At 46.4% G+C, this 19862-nt stretch overlaps 1 protein-coding gene across 2 annotated transcripts in view; it reads left to right on the top strand.

The window, feature by feature from the left end:
- ZFYVE26 (zinc finger FYVE-type containing 26) overlaps positions 1 to 19862 on the top strand; it is a 740905-nt gene that overhangs the window by 129227 nt on the left and 591816 nt on the right. The window lies entirely within an intron of this gene.

Genomic DNA, 19862 nt, shown 5'->3' with positions numbered 1-19862 from the left:
ATAATGTTAGCACAAATAGATTCCTAAAACGCGAACCGTACTGTCACTTTTTATTGTATTCGGTACCACTTCTTGTTGAAACAAAACCAGTCTTACCGTTGCAGGTGCAACTCATGAAGTGGTGGTACCAATACTTTAACATTCATACTGCAATACATGAAACAGTCATAAAGTTTAAAATAATGCCATCTGAGCAAGATCAATAGATCAAAATCGATACAGGAAAGGGTTATTATCACCTTCACCCATTTGCATGTAGCACTATAGATAAAGTCTGAGGATCCATGATATTCCCCAGGATTCTATATCATCTGCAGCACTGTCTCTTTTACTGCCTCATTGGGATGGGATGATGTGGGACCACTCTTAGATAGGCAATGTTTCACTCCTAGTCCCCTCCCCCCTTGTAATTGGGATGGTCATAGTTCTGAAATGGTGTCTAGAGTTGTGCAGTCTTTGCCTGTGTACATTTGAGTGCTCTGAACAAACTGCTGCAGAGCTGTGCATTCAATAGCAACCTCCTTCACACAAGGAGACCCCTGTTCTCTCCCTTTCAGCTCCCCTCTCATTGCTTTTGGCCCCCTCAGCATTCTGCAATGTTATCTTTGCTGTTTTCAGCAGCCATCTGCAGTCACCAATTTCTGTGCGGCTTACAATTCAGTTGTCATGGTTTACCTCTCTCTCAAAGTGGACCATAACACCTCTAGTTGATTCCCATGCTAAACACCTCATACCACTGTGTGCTTTAGTATGTGGTTTACTGCCAGAATCAAGAGGACACCATGCAGAGGGCTGCACATACACCCACCTGTGCTGACTGGTTTACAGTTTGCTGGATCTCACAGTCCTGAGTCCCCACTGCATTTGCCTTGTTGATGGATTCGGTTATGTAGCTCCTCAAGCATCGCCACCTAAAATCACATCATGTTGGCTAAAACATACTTTTTTTATTTGTCTATTTATAAATCAGCATGGGAGTGCCACGCGGCTCAGCAAAGAGCTTCTTCTGGCACTTTGGGCCCACTCCCTATCGGCCCTTGCCACCGCTATACCAAATGAAGTAAGTAAACTTTGTTTTCCCAGAGCTAAGGCAAAATAATTACTCAAAACTGCGATGGTGGCATCGTGCTGATTGGTGCATCAGGTGGTGTCAAAAAGAACGTCGGAGATGTGTAATCAGAAACACACTATGTTCATTGCTATACCCTACCAACTAAAACTAATAGTGGAATATGCTCTATCACATTTTCTTTTCTAAGTTGGGTGATATTACAGCATTTGTTTTGCACATCCTCCAAAAAGGATTCAAGATCTTAAACAGATAGTAAAAAGAAGAATTCCAAGATTGTCTGCCATCCATCAACTACCAGTGCAAATTCACCAAACATCTGACACCACCTTCTACTTCCTTCAGTCATGTTATTACAAACACTTCAAAACGAGACCACAAAATACTCAACTGCCCTTTACCTACTAATTACACCCTCCGCAACACTCTTTCTAATACCGTCATAGAACAGTGATTTAGATGGACATCATCAGTGGTGAGCTACTGAAAATTCAAGTTACATCTTAACCTCATACTATGACCATTAGCACACACTCCATCTACCACCATCAGGAAATAGGATTAAAAAAATAAAACACCGCACACCCTGTACAATCCAGTCCTTCCCTTCACACCTGCAATAATAGCACCACAAATCATAAGTATAGTCCGGCCCTACACAAAAAGACATGCAAAAGCCACTCACACTCGCCATGAAAATGCCTCTCTCCACTCGCCAGATGAACCCTATTAAATAAGTCTTCATGAGCAGGAAAATGGCACTATTCTATGTACCACATTTATTGCCTCTACATTAGCAACCCCTAGATAAAACTCCAGCACACATCACCCCACCTAACGAATTTCTTAGTCTTCTCTCACCCATCATAGTTGAACTCTGAACCTAGCGTAATCATCCCTCTTTCACATACTATTCTCCCAACCTAAACTGTCTACTGCCTAATGCCTCAGTCATTGGGCAAGAAAAGACAAAATATATCTTTAACCTAATAACTGATACAAGACCTGACCTGTTCTTTATTACAGAAAAATGATTAGGAGATGGCATGGTACCAGTGTTCCCTTAACCAGTTCCACCGGCAAGGAACAGCTGGAGTATGCTTGGCAATAAAATTCAAGGACTTGATTGCTGGAACTGAAAGGAAAGACATACAAATTTCAGACTGCAAGTTATTGGTAATAAAATGCAATCCTACCACTACATTCAAATACTGTATAGACTTTCCTCTGGGTAATGGTGGCTTCACATGCTCTTTATCAGAAACATCCTAACCAATGCATTCTCAGGTTACTAAATATCTGGTTAGACAAACCAGAAATTCCTCCACCATAAGGCATAACTGATCTGGAAGCCCCCAACCTCCATCATCTCATCTCAGGGCTACCCACAAAGCTGGATATACAGTGACGCTGTTCTCAAGTAACTCAGAATCGGTCAAGATCAGAGGAATTATGCCTTAGCTCTGCACCTCATTTCATTGATCTCATTCCATTAAAACCAACAATCAATGCTCCTTCGCATGTTGGTACCTACAGACAATGGAAAAAAGTTAACATGTTAAGGCTTGTTACTCACCGTACTACTGTTATCAAACCTGATGCAAGTTGCTTCTATAAAAAAATATTGTACGAGTGGATGAACAAAGTTTTGATCAAGATAAACCCCCTCAGAACTTCTTTACACCCTGGAAAGAAACAGAAGACACCATGGATAAATAATTAAATAAACAAGATAAACAATGTATCCACTTCACATTCTCCATTGACCATGGCACAAATAGAGAAATGTCCCCTCGCTAAGTATCCCTCAAAAGACACAACAGGATCAATAAATCAATCCTCAAGAAAGCACACTACTCAAACAGGATCTCAGATGGCAAATACCCCACAAAATAACTCCACAAAATCTTATCAGCATTCCACAACCCTCAATGCACTTCAGTAACAATGCCTCAGTCACAAGATTACTGCCGCCGGACGGCACATCACTTCATCTGCAAAGCTAAAACACTAGCACTACACTTATTTCACACAATTTCTGGCTCCCAACCCAAGTTAAGAAAAGTCACATGTTGGGGGTGCATGATGCTACACCCGTACTGGGTGCCGGTCCTTTCCTGTCTAGATCATGTACTGGGACAACCCATAGCGCAGGAGCTTAAGTTTACCCTCCTCCCCATCCCCACTGATCTTGATATGGATCACCATGGCTTAATGCTGCTTTGGCTGGGTTTGACCGTGACGAAAAGGGATATCGCATGATGAAAAATCAATGGCCCCACCCTCACTTGCAAAATTTAAGTGGGGAATGAACTGGTGCACAGTGGCGGCTGATATCACTCAAAAGTAGGGGGCGGGTAGAGGGAGTGCGGGGGAGGGTGGGGAGCATGGAAAGCATGCAGGGGATTAATAAATGAAAAATAAAAACTTACCTCATGATGACGCCCGCCTCGCCTCTCACTGCTTTCCTGCTCTGCTGCTACCAGCAGTCCCTGGGGTGCAGCATCACAGACTCCCCATCCAATCCCCGCACTGCTTTCAAGCATAAGAGCAGCGTGGGGATTGGCCTAATCGGGCTGAAAAGATGCTCTCTCGGACACAAGAGGTCTGTGTTGTTTCTTCTACCTGGCTGTACGATATAGCCGTGTTGGAGAAAGCAAAGTGCACATGTCAGTTTGGCCGGCGTAAAATGGCCTGCCAAACTGACATGCACCATTACAAATGTACAAATGCACATGCCACTCCTCTCCACCCCCCGACATGGCCCGGATCCACACCTCCCTGCACACAGGCTCAGAGCCAGCTGCTGAAAAATAAACGATAGTAAGAAATTGTTTTATTTTTCAGCTGCTGGCTCAGAGCCAGTCGGGTGATGCTCCTCCGCCATTGTGGAGGAGCCGCTGCTGCTGGTGCATGACCAGGGAGCAACCGGTCTTTGAGGCTAGAGGGTGCCCCAGAAGTACTCAAAACTATGGGAAACACGAGCGGACTATAGAGACGGCACCATCACGAGGAAAAGCTACCATACTACGAACAGATAATGGAGTCCGAACATAAATGCATCCGGGTCTGCAATCCATGACTGATGTGCATATCTATATATAATGCCTTGGGAGATGGGGGCAAGGGGTCTTGTATATTTACCTCAAAAATCAATAAAATGTGTTGGCGAAAAGAACAGCCATGCCAGGAAGAACTATTCCTTAGAGAATGTCCTTAAAGAAACTGCTACTGCAAGAACCCAAGGACTTGATAAACATCAGTGGGCCAGCGACTTCACCTTTAGACCCTTGCCCCCATCAGTTTGGAAGACGATCCGATCTGCATTAGTCAAGCTATCTACTATGGACATAATAACTCACTAACAGGACTGTTTCAGAAGAATTCAAGACATTTTACATATGATCAAAAATAAGAAACATAACCTGGATCCAGACAGACCCAAAGAACTACAGGGCGATCTGAAATGGACCATTCCATGAAAAACTGATATTAGCAGCTTTCTTTCAGATCTAAAACATGAAATAAGATAACATACTACCATCTGACCACCTATCCAGGTAACTGCCTTATAATTTCACTATCTACGTCTTTTGACATTGGGCTTCACAAGTTCAAAATTAATCAGCTTTGAAAGAAGCATCCTTGTCTGACTTTATTCTTCCCTTACGGACGGATCAAAGCATTATCTCAATATCCTCATTTACCTCTGAAACATACAACATCACTGCAGGACTACTGCAAGGATCAGTCATTTCTTTTCATAAACCCTTGCACCATAGTACTTTAAGTAATTTCAGCTGATGCGCTTTAACTACACAGATAATACTCAGACAGTCCTAAAATTAGAAAGAACAAAGGACGTTGAGAGTTAAAACTAGGGGACTGCCTTAGAACCACTCACATGTCGAGATTGAAAACATTTCGATCCTTTATTAGCCAGGGCCTAAGAACTTAGGGGGCACCACCAACTAGCTCAACTCAAGTAAGAAACCTAGGAGTTATCACGGAGTGAGCTCTTTCTAGGAACCCTCAAATTAATTACCAAAATCCACATTTCTACCATGGAGACCCAATGTGCAGCTTCTATCGTCTAGAATTTGCACAGAAAACTCGGGCAACTACCCATCTTGGCTGCATTCAACAAATAGGCTCTATCATAGAAATCTCACTCTTAGCTATAAGACACCTTCAAATAATGCAGAATGCAGTGTGAAGACACATCCTACATGTAAACCTACTCAATAACATCTACCCTATCTTAAACATCTTTCACTGGCTCCATTTAGGCAGAAAATCTACATTCAAGGTACTGTGTATTACATACAAAGCATACATGAAAATAGACCAGCTTTTTTACAAATAAAGGTTACAAGATACACACAAAAAATTACACTGTGATCCCGATTAGCACCTCTCCTTATCATCCGTGCTATGAAAACAAATCCGTCCTTTTGTGAACAGGGCGAAAAATTAGGGAACTCGCTCCTAGAATACATAAGAACCATTGACAAGCAACCGCATTTTGGGTGAAGGGTAAAGACTTGGTTTTTCTTACTTGTAAGCAATGGCAATACAAAGATGAATCATTTCTGCTACCACCAGAGAAGACAAGCCATTCAGTCGTGCCACAAATCTCAGCCTATTGCATCACCCAATTGTCTTGTGGCGAACATACATGCCCTTAGGGCATCTATGTGCGCCACATGTACACACATGCATATTTCAGGGGTGCAACAGGGTGTCCTTTTGGCACCCTTGAAATTACATGCGCAATTTGCGAGTACCTATTGGGTACTCGCAAATTGCGCATGCAATTCCCATTCATTTCAATGTTCCTCTTGGCCCATAGAAATGAATGAGAAGCCATTCCTTATTTGTGGCTCGCAATTTGCGAGTCGCAAATAAGGAATGCGTAGGAATCACTATTTAAATTGCGAAACCTACGTAAATTGCATTTTGCGAGTCCTTAATAGCGAATCTGTAAAATTCTCTATTAAGGACTCCCAAAATTCAATTATGATACATCTGCACCCAGTCCTTTGTCACACATGACATGAGAGAATGTTTTGCCACTTGCTCACCTGAGAACAGAAGTAAGCCATGTCTCTGTTTTAATCTTTAACACACATAATAGCTTTAAATGTGCCCTCAAGATATTGAGTAGACCATTAAAAGATATTCTTCTTGTTCTTTTCCTCTTCTTTCTGAAGTCCATTAAGACTCGTAATTTTCAAAACTCATTTTAATTTGAGGTAATTGGGAGGCTTTTTTGAAGGCGGTTACGACAAGCTTGCCCATAGCGTTTCTTGTTGCAAAGAAGTGAAATGGGCATAGCACTGCCATGACTCAAAATAACTATATTGCCTCGTGGCTGGAGACTTTTTAAATGAGAAAAGATACTTTTCTCAAGAAGTAATGGGTTGAGTTTCATGGGGTGGAGTGCAGAAAATCTCTTTTGGAGAATGTATTTAGAGAGGCATAGCACCTTAAAGATGACTTTTGATTCAACGAGAAGCAGTGGTCTTGGCAGCTGTTTGGGTATTTCTTGCAAGTAATATCGGTACCAGAAAAGAAACACTAGTGGTATTTACGTGCAGTATAGTATTAATAGAAGTTAAGCTAATCAAAATCAGATACTCTCATTTCCAAGTCAAGCAACCTTGCAGACCATCCTGAGGCTGTATATGTTGGCTTGGCTGAAATAAAGAATTTCTCCAGACAAGGAGGCCATTCTTTAAAGGATGCTCATCTCAGACAGGTGATGAGTATGGATAGGTTTCGTTCTGGCAGACAAGCTGTCGATGCTTCAAATGATTTGTTCAGCTATCACACTCCACCTAAAAGAGACAACAGGGGGTGATGCGTACATGCATACCCCAGTGGTAGAGTAGGACTTAGTAGCCAGCATAAAAGCCATCCTTTTATGCAGCACACACATGTGGTGTCTAACGGATGTCTAGGCATTTAAAACTACCCACACACTTAATATACACATGTGACATTTAATGGATGTCCAGCCACACATGTAGGTGATCCACACACTTGCTTACACAAAAGGAGGCCCCTAATGCATGTTCCAGAAGACTAGGAACTGCACTTCTAGTAGACTGAACAGAACCTTGTCCAGGAAGTAGGCAGTAGTCCATCCACGGACAGGAGAACAGGTAAAAAGGCATGTGCTTCCTATTGGAATCTCATGCTACCACCACTGTCACCACTAATAGCCTCCTAGGTAGTGGCGACAATAGTCATCCTCATTGAAGGATACTCCGATGTCCAATAGCTGGTAAAACAGAAGAACCCTCAGTGGACTTGCATGATTGTCAAGCTCACTAGGGGAAAAAATGCACCGAGCTAGTACAAGGGCAAGGTGGAATTGCTTTACCAAGATATGCAGATGGTTTTCAATATTATTTCCTCCGAGAACTCATTAATCAGGTTTCTGTGCTGTCACAAACTATGCTTCCGCACTGGTTGTTCTAAATGGAGGTCTTCCTTAAAGTCAGACTTGTCATTATTCCATAATTATTTTTAGGATTGAGGCGTTGCATCCTTGTATGCTTTTTGTTTTAACTCTTTTTATTAAAGAATAGAAGGAGATGCAGCGTAAAAAACAGCTAGTCGCCTACAACCCTGTGATGGACCGGCGACATGGTTTGATTAGCATTCAATATGTGCTATAAAGGCATTATTTGACATCACACTTATGTTGGGTTACACAGCAAGTCGCCTACAACCCAGACTGGGCCGGCCGCGTGCAGAGACTACTGTATTGAAGAAACACTGTGATAGAGCTCCTTCAGACTGCAAAACAAATCAACTCCAATAGAAATAGATAGTTAAAGAAAAAGAACTAGGAAGGGAGAGAGGGGAAGAGAAAGTCCCCAAAGAATCAAGTGGGGCGGGGGGAGAGAGAAAAAAAGGTGTGAAATGTGGAGCAGAAGAGAGAAGGAGGGAAAGAGGGCTGGGGGGATGGGCGGGGGAGAGGCTGGCACCACCAAAGCTGTGGACTGCAAGAGCGCTAACGCTATGGTGTTGAGGGTCGCTAGCAAGCGCTGAGAGCATGCGGACCAGGGTCAGCGGCAGTTGCAGCAAAGGGAGAGCGAGGGTCTCATGGTTTAAGGGGGGGCACCCCATAGACCATTCAGGTTGACCGGTTGCGCGCATTCCTAGGTTTTCTGCGTTTGGAGGGGAAATTGCATCATCGAAGAGGTGGAGGGCCCTCAACCTCGGGGGTTTGAGTCTAGCATATTCCAGTCGTCATAAGTGATCCACCAGTGGGCTCCACCATTTGGTAAACTTAGCGTCTTGGTTTTGTAGTCGCGCTGTAAGGAGCTCCATCGCCACTATGTGCCACAGGCGGGTGAACCATACGTTGATCGGAGATGCCTCCGCTTTTTTCCAATAAAGAGCAATGGTTTGTTTGGCAGCCCCCAGCATATGTAGGCTGAGGTGCCGGTCATGTCAAGTCGTGGCTCGCAGGTTCACCGGCCAGAGGCCCAGGACGATTGTAAGTGGGTCCTCTGGGAGCGGGTAACCTAACACCAGTCTAATATGACTGAGAACTTCCTTCCAGAAGACGGTCGAGAGTGGACAGGTCCACCAAACCTGTGGCCCCAGTGCAGCGCCGGCATACGGATGAGGTGGTAGAGAACATTGTGTGCAATCTGTGAGGGGTGTAGTACCATTGCGTCATGACCTTGTAGGCAGACTCCTCTTGGGGACACTGCGGAAGACCTTGGGGATATCCCGCCATAGATGTACCCATTGGGCGGGCGTAATATCGGTAGTAGAGGCTGATTCCCACCGCTGCTGATAAGAGTGTGGGGCGGTTCGCTGTGAATGCTGGAGAACGTGGTATGTGCGAGATATTAATCCCCTACTGTTGTCAAATGACCATACCAACTGTTCGAACGGGGTGAGGGCCCGAGTAGCCGCTTGTGTCAGCGAGGATGCCTGTACCCAATATCTGAGTTGGACATACTGAAACTGTGCCCCCTCAGCTAGCTGGTATTCCTGTTCATTGTTCAAAAGTTTTAAGAGAGCCCCCTATAAATAGGTCCCGAATTGTCCTGCAGCCCCCTTCAGTCCAGTTTGCGAAGTAGGGGGGATGAAGGGCCGGCGGAAAGTGAGCATTGCGAGCAATGGGAGTATGAGGGGACGGGAAAGACGTGATGCCTTTGCGCACTGCTACTTTATCCCATATCTCGAGCACAGTCTTGGTGGGAACTGCAAGGTAAGCGCTACGAGAGCGTGCCTCTCGTGAAAGCCATGCTAAGTCCCACATGGGGCGACAAGTCACTGCCCGGTCCATATGGAACCAGACCTTCTCGCTTTCCCACGCCATCCATTCAGAAAGGAAACAGAGGTGAGACACCCAATAGTACTCTAGCAGGTTGGGGCAGGCCAGCCCTCCTCTGTCTCGCGGAAGCATGAGTATTTTGTTGGAGAAACGCGGCTTTTTCTCTCCCCATACAAACCCTTTGAGCTCTCGCTGGAGGCCTTGGATTTGGTGCTCTGGAATGGGCGTGGGTAGCGTCTGGAAAAGATAAAGTATCTTTGGGAGGATCGACATTTTGATTGTATTTAAGCGCCCCAGCCAGGAGAGTGACAGAGGTTTCCATGCCCTTAAGTCAGCTATAGCCGCAGTCTTGCACTCTTGCCAATTTGCTTGGGTCCATGTGGCATGAGAGGAGGTCAAGTTAAGTCCCAGATACCGAATGGAGCGGGATGCTCACTGATAGGGAACAAGAGATTGTAGTGTGGTAAATAATTTAATTACCGGAACTTAATTTGATGCGGAATATCTATAATAATAGCTCAGTAAAATAAGAGGCAGAATCCGTGGTATTAGAGGTTCGGAACGGGCTTTATTCCAAAATCAATTCGAATTGAGGACTCCATATTCCATCATCACGAAGGTTCAGGAAGTGAAGGACCAACTTTATTGACAAGTAATCATTTTTATACAATAGGCATTACAGTGAAACAGATGCAGGAGGCGTAACAGTTGATAACAAAGATAAGAACATACATGCGTAACTAAAGTGGGTGTAACTGGGCGTAACTTAAAGAACGTCATCAGGTATGATGTCACAATAAGGTGGTTCCATGAAAGAATTTCGCAATGTCAGCCGAAATACTTGGCAGAGATGCGCGCGCAGCAGCATGACGTGTGATTGACGTGCGACTAGGGGGTGAAGGGGACTTGACATTTAGCTCTACATGTGGAGACAGAAGTCTGGGGTTATGTCAACCTAATCCCAAATCATATCTAACATCCTATGTTTAAAGAACTATGTTATCCAAGAAGAGAGGTCTCTTAGGATAGAATCTTATTCTATACTGACTATACTGACTATACTGACTGTTAGTGCGTGTACAAGCGTCTAAGTGTCTACACTAGATGCGAGGGGGTAGGAATGTTCCATGGTAACAGGGCTATGAATTACTTGTATAAAGACAGAGAAGCCGGGCCTTTTGCTCGGTAGCTGGAAGAATGTTTACTTAAACTACTAGACAGGAATGCATTGGGTGAGGAGCGGAGCAGAGCAGATAATCTTGAAGGTGAAATACAGTTTTTGGCAAGCAGACAGATCGAGTCAGGCACCGTTAGCCGCGCAGGGAGTAGGACAAAGTTCATGGGTACAGATGCGAGCTCAGACTGGAGCTTTCAGAGGCAGAAGGCAGGAAAAGGCTTAATGGCAGAATCAGGGCCTATTCGCCTGGACTGTAAAATGGCATAAATGAACCATATAAAGCCGGTGGCCTTTCATACTTAGGAATAGAATATCCGGCCCATTCATGGCGGATCTGAAAGAGGACATGTTGACGGTGGACGCACATGTGTTTGCGTCTTCATAACTGGAACTGGAGGGAACATACATGTACTTGTGATTTATACATGAAACCGTTGGGGTCCAAGATAGGGGACATAACTGACCATAAAAATCCATATTTCCACAGTAGCACAGAGACCTCATCCGCGGGGATCGTGAGGTTTAAAGCCCATGATTTCGTGTGGTTAATCTTAAGGCCCGAAACCTGTTCGTACATTTGGAGCAACTTATGCAAGGCAGGTAAGGAAGCCCGCAGGTTGGATAAAGTAAGAAAGTCATCTGCAAACAAAGCTATTTTATGGTCCAGGCCCCCGAGCCTGATTCCATGAATATCTGGGTCTTGCCTGATCAGTATGGCCAGTGGCTCAACCACAAGGGCAAAGAGGAGAAGGGATAGGGGACACCCTTGTCTGGTTCCCCTGTGGATGGAAATGGGTTGGGTGAGTTGGCCATTGACTCGTACCCTAGCAAGCAGGGAAAGGTAAGAAACCATGATTCTGGCGATCATTTGTGGACCCAATCCTATTTTCTGCAACACAGCTCGGAGAAATGCCCAGTCGACTCGGTCGAATGCTTTCTCAGCATCGAGCGATAGCAAACAGGCTGGTATGTTCCAGTGGTGGGCATACCCTACTAGGTGCGCAATGCGGCGAACATTGTCCGCCCCTTGGCGTTGGTTAATAAAGCCCACCTGGTCTGGTTCTATGAGGCCCGGAAGGTGGATGCTGAGGCATTTAGCTAGTATTTTAGTGTACAGCTTAAGGTCTGTATTTAGAAGCGCGATGGGGCGGAATGAAGAGCAGAGCATAGGTTCTTTCCCAGGTTTGGGGATTAGGGCAATTTTCGCCATTGCCATGTCTGTGGAAGGACCCAACTAATCCGAAAAAGAGTTGAAAAGGCGGAGAATGTAAGATTGAAATTGCGGTAAAAAGGCACGGTAGAACGAGACTGGCAAGCCGTCTGGGCCCAGAGTTTTGCCCAGAGGAAGATCTTTTAGAGCGCCAGTAAGTTCCTCGAGGGTGATAGGAACTTCCATTAATTGGGAGTGGTACTCGCTAATCGGGGTCCATTCACTGGCCTCCAGGGCGGCCAGGATCTGGTCCGAGTCAGACGACTCCCTGGCATAGAGGGACGAATAATAATTCCTGAACGCCTGAAGTTTAGCCGCCTCAGTAGTGGCCCAGGTGCCATCATCCATTTTAATTTTGGCAATATGTGCTTTAGCTGCTCGCATTCGAAGACGGCGCGCCAGTACTGTGCCCACCTTGTCTCCCCCCTCATAAAGCCGCTGTCTCAAAGCTAAGAGAGCGTGCTCGGCCTTATTACTTCTGTGTACCCGGAGCTGGCCTCGGAGTGTGGCTAAGCGCCTCTTGTGTATCGCCAGAGGACGTTCTTGGTCCAGCCTCTCCAGCGTCTTAATGTCGTGGGAGAGTTTGTCCTCGAACAGGCAAACCTCCATTGCCCGAGCTATAGCTATAGATGTAAGAGTGCCACGAATCGCGGCTTTGAAGGCATACCAGACCACTGGGAGAGGGGTCTCCGGGAGATCATTGATCTCAAAATAGGATGTGTCTCGAATTTCTTTCGCATCAACGGGGTCTCTAAGAACATGAAGAGGAAACCTCCATCTTGAGGGGCGTTGGGAAGGGAGACGCTATCCTGGATAAGAAGTTCCACATGGGCGTAATCAGAAATTGAAATATCGGACATAGACGCTGATAGTGTATCCTTAACTAGGGAGTGTGAGACGAAAAGGTGATCAATACTCGAGTAGGAGCGGTGGACATGAGAATAGTAGGAGTAATCGCGTGTGTCCGGCGAGTGATATCGCCAGATATCTACAAGGCCTAGTGCAGTTAATTGTTTCTTTAAGGCAGCTGAAATGGCCCCCGCCCCATGAAAAGCGCCCTCACTGCGGTCTAGCTTCGCTTCCCATACTAAATTGAAGTCACCTCCCAAGATAAGGCCGGGATCGTCATGCGTTGATGTGTTCTCGCAGTAGCCCCCGCAGAAATGGGTCCTGGACCTGGTTTGGTGCATAAGTGTTGCATAACGTGAGGACACGATGTCCAATCTTGACCATCGCTTTGAGGAATCTACCATCTTTACTTCAAATTGTTGTGGAGTCTCCCTCGTGGATACCTGCCCGACAAAGGATTGCCACTCCTGCTGTCTTGGTAGAAGCCGAGGCCCAGGGGTGGGTCATACGGGAGGTGTCCTCACGCAAAAGGTGGGTTTATTGCAGGAAGATAATGTCTGGGTTTTGCAGTAAGAGATAGCGCCATATTTGGCAGCGCTTATTGGGGGCATTAAGCCCCTTCACATTAAGGGAGAGAAGCTTAAAGCAAGGTACTGAGGTCATGTTAGCAGTATGTCAGGGGTGAACGCTAGCGCAGACTGTGAGGTGAGGGCAGGAAACCAGGCGTCTGTCTCTTACCCCGGTGGTGTGGCGAAAGCAATCGCCGCAAAGCGTTGGGAAAGTGCAGGACGCCCCGCCCATTGGGAGTCCCATGAATTGCCGGGTCTGTCCGCCTGCCCAGGGAAAGGGTAGGATAGAAAAGAGAGGAGGAGGAGGAAAGAGAGTTGTAAAGTAGCGTAAACGTAACCACTGCCAACATGGCCAACTAAGTCTATTCCAGACCGGGCAGTGGCCAGGCACATGGCACAGGCCATCCCGGAGATGTCACTCTCTAAGGAATAGAAGTGGGGGTAGGTCATACTGAGACTCTATCACCGTCGGGAGCTTGATCCGGCATTGCCGCCGGGGCGTGTTCAGGCACAGAAAGATCGCATCCATAGGGCATCCCTGGGGGAGAAGACGCTGATCTCAATTCTGCAGAAGGCTAATTCCAAGGAATAAAAGCAGACCACCTGTACCGCTGTGAGGGTGTATTGAGTAGTCATTTAGGAGGTGACTGAGAGCTTGTAGGCGAATGTCCACCCTCCAAGGAGCGAATATGCTGTATGATGTCTTGCTTCTCTTGCGATGATGTGTAGATGCCGCGTTGCGAAGGTCGCCTGCAGCGATGTACTGTAGACCACAGGGGTTTTATTGGTTCACGGGCCTTGGGGGCCGAGTGCGAGGGGCTCGATGGTGGAGAGTCTGGGATCTCGAGCAGTTGAGCAGCATCGCGGAAGGACCGCAATACCCGGCGCTTGGACTCTCACTGGAAAATAAGTGCAAACTGGTGACCCCATTGGTAACGGATATCCAGTTCTCGTAGTTTATCCGTTATAGGCCGGAAGTCTCTGCGGCGACGGAGCGTTGCAGGCGCAAGATCTTGGAACAGCTGAATAGGAGTACCCTTGAAGGAGAGATCCGACTTGTCACGTGCTGCTTTGGGGATAGCTTCCTTCTCCGTATAGAAGTGGACCCGTGTCAGAATGTCTGGTATAAGGTCTGGTCTTCCAGAAGGGCCCGACACTCGGTGTGCACAGTTCAATGCTGGCAGCGATGCATCCACGTCCCCCCTAATTTCCTGGAGCAGCTCAGCCACAAAGGTCATAATGTCTGCACCTTCTGCTCCAATAGGGACCCCTCGCAAGCGCAGGTTGTTGCGACGTCCCCAATTTTCCAAGTCCTCCTGTTTGACCTGCAGCTCAATATGTTGCTCCTCTTAAGGTGGCCAGGCGCTGCCAGAGATGTTCTTGATCCTCTGATCGGGCGTCAAGTGTCTTTTCAAGATCGTCCACCCGCCCTCCAAGTTCCACGACGTCCCTCCGGAGCTCCTTGACGCAGGACTGGACCTCTGTGCTAAGGGATCCAATTTCATATTTGAGTTCGTGCATGAAAGTGGCCATGAAAGATTGTGTAACCGACTCGGAGGACGCCCCGGCCGCCGTTGCCATATCTGCTGCTGTGGCGGCGCCCGGCTTATTCCACAGGGCCGTAACCGGGTTATCTTTTGGGGCTGCAGAGGGTTCTTTCCCCGTCCGCGAGCGGGTCATGGCCCCAGGTTAAGTGACCCCTTTAAACAGGTGCCACACTGACGAGGGCACTGTATAGTCCAGCTGAAGTGAGTAGGTCCCGCTACCCAGACAGGGTGCCAGTGGGGTGCAATCCAACGCAGGTTGTGTGATGCATTGACGGCCCCCCAAATCTCCCCAAAGATACGCCGGGGCTAGTAGGAAGACGTGGCTTAAAGGCCGGTTGGGGAACCGAGAGGGCCCAGTTTCACCGATACCCTGTAACGCCCTCGGGATAAAACCCTATTCCAGGAAGGTATCGGCACCGGTAGATGACAAGGACTTCTTCGAAGGCACTGTCTGGCGGCCATATGCACCACACATTAACCAAAGCCTATCCAACGAGAACACTCCAATTAAGCAGGAAGATGAAGTAGAGTCCAGAGCTTTACTACATGGCGCCGATAGGCCAAACACACCGCGGGGGCAGAGCTGACCGCTCTCAAGTGTCAGGGCTTCGATTGACACGCGGTGGAGGTGGCCCCTCTGGAGAGCGCCAGCTGTGACCACTCTCCGGGGTTCCCAAGTGGCCCCAAGCGGGCAGTGCCTCGTACCCTGCCCAGCCACTACCAACAGCACCCCCACACTCCGCTACGAGGAGTCCAGAGCCTTCTGCAGTGACAGATAGGGGCACAAATATTCAGGCCAGCACCCCAGCCGAGGTGCATGCCAGGGGAGTCAGAGGTCCAACCGCACCCACCGCTATGCCCCCGGCAGAGGATCAGAGGCTCCGGAGGATCGGGGTCGTGTGAGTGCATGGACCTGCTTCGCTTTATGACAGGGTGATGACGGGGTATCAGCGATAGAAGGGGGGCTGGTGTCTAGTAGTGGGGGACAGCCAACAAGCTTCTCAAACGCTGTGGAGTTTCAGATGAGGGAACCCGGGGACTGCAGGACGCCTCCGCTCAGAAACAGCCAGCCCCGATTCAGGGTCAGAGCCAGGGGCAATAGAAGTATGAGAAAGAGCCCCCCGGCACGGCGCTCTCCCAGCAACAATGTCGGCACGCCCCAAGCCCAGTACTTTCGTAATTCAGGTTGCCGCCCTGGCGCTGGCAGTCCTCAAGCAGGGGCTGCTGGACAGGGCCAGGATTCACCTCGGGCGCCTCGGGCTGAAGAGTGCAAAATGGCAGTCACTGTCTTTCCTGCCCCCGCAGCTCGGGGTCCCCCGGTCCCCAGCCGATCAGAGCAGTGTAGTAGGGGCACAAATATCAAGTCCCGCACCCCAGCCGAGGTGCATGCCAGGGGAGTCGGAGGTCCAACCGCACCCACCGCTATGCCCCCGGGAGAAGATCAGAGGCTACGGAGAGTCAGGGTCGTGTGTGCGCATGGGCACAATCCGCTTTATGGCAGGATGATGGCAGAGTATCAGCGGTAGCAGGCCGGCTTGGCGCTTAGCAGTGAGGGACATCCACCTAGCCTACCAGCCGCTGCGGGACATTAGGTGTGGGAATCAGGAAACCATGGGGCGCCGCCGCTCAGACAGGCCGTGGTCGTTCAGGGTCAGTCATAGATTCCCGGGAGAAAGCGCCCCCTGGCACGGTGCTCCCCCAGCAGCAATGTCTACACGCCCCAAGCACGGTACCTTTGTGATTCAGGTCGTGGGTCAGGTTGCCACCCCAGCATTGGTAGTCCTCAGTCAGGGGCTGCTGGACAGGGCCGAAGTTCACCCCGGGCGCCTCGGGCGGAAGAATGCAAAATGGCGGTCGTGGTCTTCCCCGCCTCCGCAGCCCGGGGCTCCACCAACACCCAGCCGATCCAAGCAGTGCAGTAGGGGTGCCGGTACAGTCGTACCACTTGACAGCTCCACCACGCTCACTCATCAACTGCCCCTGGCCCGTGGAGGTGGAGCTCATCGTCGCTGGGCGGCGCTGGGTCCGGGCGCACAAAATGGCAGGCGCGCTCTCTCGGACCAGGGCCTCTCTTCCGTCGCAGCGGACACCTCTGTCCCTCGATCTCTAGGGTCCCGAGCCTCCTAGTAGCTGCCCAGGCTCGTCCGCTCGTTGGTCATCCCCAGACGAAGTGTCCCCGGGGCTGCTGTACCGCTTATAATTGCTGCTTTAACCGGCGGCAGCCCGGAGCTCCTATGGCGTGCGTCTCACTCCATCTGCAGCGAGACCACGCCCCCCTGTATGCTTTTAATATGAACCTTATTTGCTCATGTGGACCAAAACATATTTTAAGGCTGTAGAGCTATTTTTTATATTGGAAGATGTTTATTTTAAATAAATTGGGCCTGATTTCAAGCTTGGCAGATGGGTACATCATTAAACGTTTGACAGATATTCTGTCCGCCTTATTACAAATGTATTTGTGACAGAGTGCCCATCCACCAAACTCTAAATTAGACGCTATGTCACGTTTTGAACGGTTCCGATTATGGGAGGTGGTGTGGCGGCCCGCTCCTATAATGTACAGTAAATACATTTAAGTAACATATTATACTATGTATAAATATATACTTGCATAAATATAAACAAATATATTTGTTTGTATATACATGTATATAACAACACTTATTAAAAATATATATTTCACATTATTTTAATGTTTTATTTGTTAATATAAAATGTGTGTGTGTATGTATATATATACACGCTGCACGCCTCCTCTCCACTCCAGAAAAGACACAGCACTCGCGGGGGAGAGTCAATAGCTGGTGCGTTGAGGGTCAAAATAAAGCTATTGACTCTCCCCCGCGAGTGCTGTGTCTTTTCTGGAGTGGAGAGGAGGCATGTAGCGTGAATATTGGTGGGAGCACCCCCCGCCGTACAGCACCCGTTCGTGAGTGCGAGAGTTCTGTGCGAGTGCAGTGACTTTATTATATATATATATATATATATATATATATATATATATATATATATATATATATATATATATATATATATATATATATATATGATGCATAAAATAACTAACAAATTAAACGGAAAAAACGTACCAAAAATAATTAAGAAATATATAAAACATTATATATATGTTTATACAAATAATTGCCAAATAATATAAAATTAAACCAAAATAATTACATGTATATAAACAATATTAGGAGTAGTAACATCTGTGTAAAAAAAGTGATACTATTTCTACTGCAATGTATACAACAGTAGGGAAAGTGTTGGACTCCGTAGGGGTAACATTTTCTATTCCTACTCTAATACGTGCAACAGTAGGGAAAGCGTTGGATTCCAAACGGGTAAACTTTACTATTACAACTACATTCAGGGTTTTAGTATATAAGAAGTAATGGCGCTCGGCAGATATGCGTGTAGTATATATGAATGAGCAAGTGGGTATGGTGCTGTACAGGAAGGGGAAACCCTTCTAACCCCTTAATATGTGTAGGGAAAACCCTACAACAAAATTGATACTGTATTCTCCTGTGCACACATACAATTCAAAATGCATAGATGCAACTTAAACAACAGTAATATATATAGAGTTCTTAAGTAATGTTGAATGTTCTTTATTCTTATAAAAGACGCAACCAGCCGACACGTGTTTCGTTGGGGAAGAATGACCCCACGACTTTTCAGGGCTGTATAGTGACTTGTAAAAGTAGTCTATTCGGCGTGCTGGTGATAATTCCAACCCGGCAGCAGGCACAAATCCAAAGTAAAACAAAACCGAGTCTGAGGAGGAGAGCTTGGTCAGAAAACGTTCCTTATGTAAAGGTGCCGCAAGTCAAAAATGATGAAAAGATCCCAAAAATCGTTTATTGGGATCCTATGTGGACGAGATCCAACCGATAAACGGTTCACAGTACATGTCAGAATGATAATGGTTAGACGGCAGAACACAGGTGTGTGTTCTCCTTTCTTGTAATAAAAAGAAAAGACGACTGTGCGTCCTGACGGCACCTACTTCCTCGCGTGTGTGGAAACGATTTTTGGATCTTTTCATCATTTCTGACTTGCGGCACCTTTACATAAGGGGCGTTTTCTGACCAAGCTCTCCTCCTCAGACTCGGTTTTGTTGTACTTTGGATTTGTGCCTGCTGCCGGGTTGGAATTATCACCGGCAGGCCGAATAGACTACTTTTACAAGTCACTATACAGCCCTGAAAAGTCGTGGGGTCATTCTTCCCCGACGAAACACGTGTCGGCTGGTTGCGTCTTTTATAAGAATAAAGAACATTCAACATTACTTAAGAACTCTATATATATTACTGTTGTTTAAGTTGCATCTACGAATTTTGAATTGTATGTGTGCACAGGAGAATACAGTATAAACTTTACTATTACCCCTTCAGTCTCTAACACTTTCTCAAATGTTGCACAGACAGAAGGGGTAAAATTTGCTATTTTCACTTCAGTATGTGCAACAGTACGGAAAGTGTTGGGCACCGGAGGGGTAATATGTACTATTCCCACCCCAGTCTGTGCAATAGTAGGGAAAGTGTTGGACACCGGAGAAGTACATTTTACTATTCCCATTCCAGTCTTTGCCACAGTAGGGAAAGCATTGGACACTATAGGGGTAAAATGTACTATTCCCACTGCAGTCTGTGCAACAGTAGAGAGAGTAGTTCACTTCAAACAAATAGCATATTTTAACAACTCATTTAACCAAAAATATAAAATAGTTAATATAAAAATTGTCTACATTAAAAAAAAAATGTACATAATTATGACATTTTTATAATTATCAATTAAAGCAAATATTATTAATTGTATTAAAATGCCACACTATATTTCCACGAGCATAACAGCCACGAATTAAAATGTTTTGGAAATGAAAAAAGTATAACACAATTAACATATTAAGTATTAAAATAATTATTAATAAATGAATAAATATTTTTTTATTTATTGTAACATTAATAACTTGCCACCCTGTTCTCCTACAAACACAAGACACGTCTAATATAGAACATAAATTAAATTATTAAATCATTTACAAAATATTAATAAATTAAATATTTCAGTAAAAAGTAATTAACTTCCTATCCTATTCCCCTACAAACTAAACAACCCACACCTAAA

This window comes from Triturus cristatus, chromosome 9 (assembly GCF_964204655.1).
Source record: "Triturus cristatus chromosome 9, aTriCri1.1, whole genome shotgun sequence".
Classification (NCBI taxonomy): Eukaryota; Metazoa; Chordata; class Amphibia; order Caudata; family Salamandridae; genus Triturus; species Triturus cristatus.
This window is presented reverse-complemented; position numbering and strand designations above follow the sequence as displayed.